The sequence below is a fragment of the Arachis ipaensis genome, chromosome B06 (genome assembly GCF_000816755.2).
Source record: "Arachis ipaensis cultivar K30076 chromosome B06, Araip1.1, whole genome shotgun sequence".
In the NCBI taxonomy this organism is placed as follows: Eukaryota; Viridiplantae; Streptophyta; class Magnoliopsida; order Fabales; family Fabaceae; genus Arachis; species Arachis ipaensis.
Genome location: NC_029790.2, coordinates 135,350,741 through 135,351,537, shown reverse-complemented (window position 1 = coordinate 135,351,537; position 797 = coordinate 135,350,741). Strand labels below are relative to the sequence as shown.

The 797-nt window shown below is 27.7% G+C and overlaps 1 protein-coding gene across 1 annotated transcript in view; it reads right to left on the bottom strand.

Moving 5' to 3' along the window:
• Nucleotides 1-797, bottom strand: part of LOC107647762 (probable WRKY transcription factor 7) — an 8,539-nt gene that overhangs the window by 3,443 nt on the left and 4,299 nt on the right. The window lies entirely within an intron of this gene.

The following is a 797-nucleotide window of genomic DNA, read 5'->3' as shown; positions in this document are numbered from 1 at the left end:
TAATATATATGAATTAATTAGTAAAATTATTTAGCTCAATAAATATATTTAAAAATTGTATAAGTACAATATTTGATTAAATAATAGTATCTAACTATTTTTCACTACTAGTTAATAATTATATTATGTTGACATAAGAACACTAAATATATAGTTTTTTCAAGGTACGTAGGGATCAGATTACAATATTAGCATTATAATTATAGTACAATTAAAGTTTATGAAAAATCAACGAGAAATTTCAAAGCAAATATAAATGTAGCATTTACTATCATAAGAAATTTTCCATTGAATATTTTTATTTTTTAAATCCAGGTTCCACAGGACCACAGCCATATCTTTTCAAATACCATTAAGAAAGGATGCAAAATATAAATAAAAAAAAAATTCCGCTAGGGAGCCAATGGAATATTTGTACAATGTGTATAATGGACTATGAGTTAAAAAATGAATATCACCCATACGGCCATATTATCCAGAATAACCATCCGGGTAACGGGTACATGGATAATAAACATCTCATGTCATGAAACCACTCATTCCAGGGTTCACCAATAATCGAACTCTTGACCTTTCGAATCTAGAGCTCTGATACTATGTCATGCAATCACTCATTCCAAAAGTTTAAGCTAATAAGAAAAGATAACACTAATGGTTATATCTCTAATACTGAATCAGATATCCCTAAACCTCTATTGTACACATTGTACAGATATTCCATTAACTCTCTATACTCCCTCAAAAAAAAATAAACTAACATAATATAATCCTTTGTTTAACAATGCATGGTGATGATG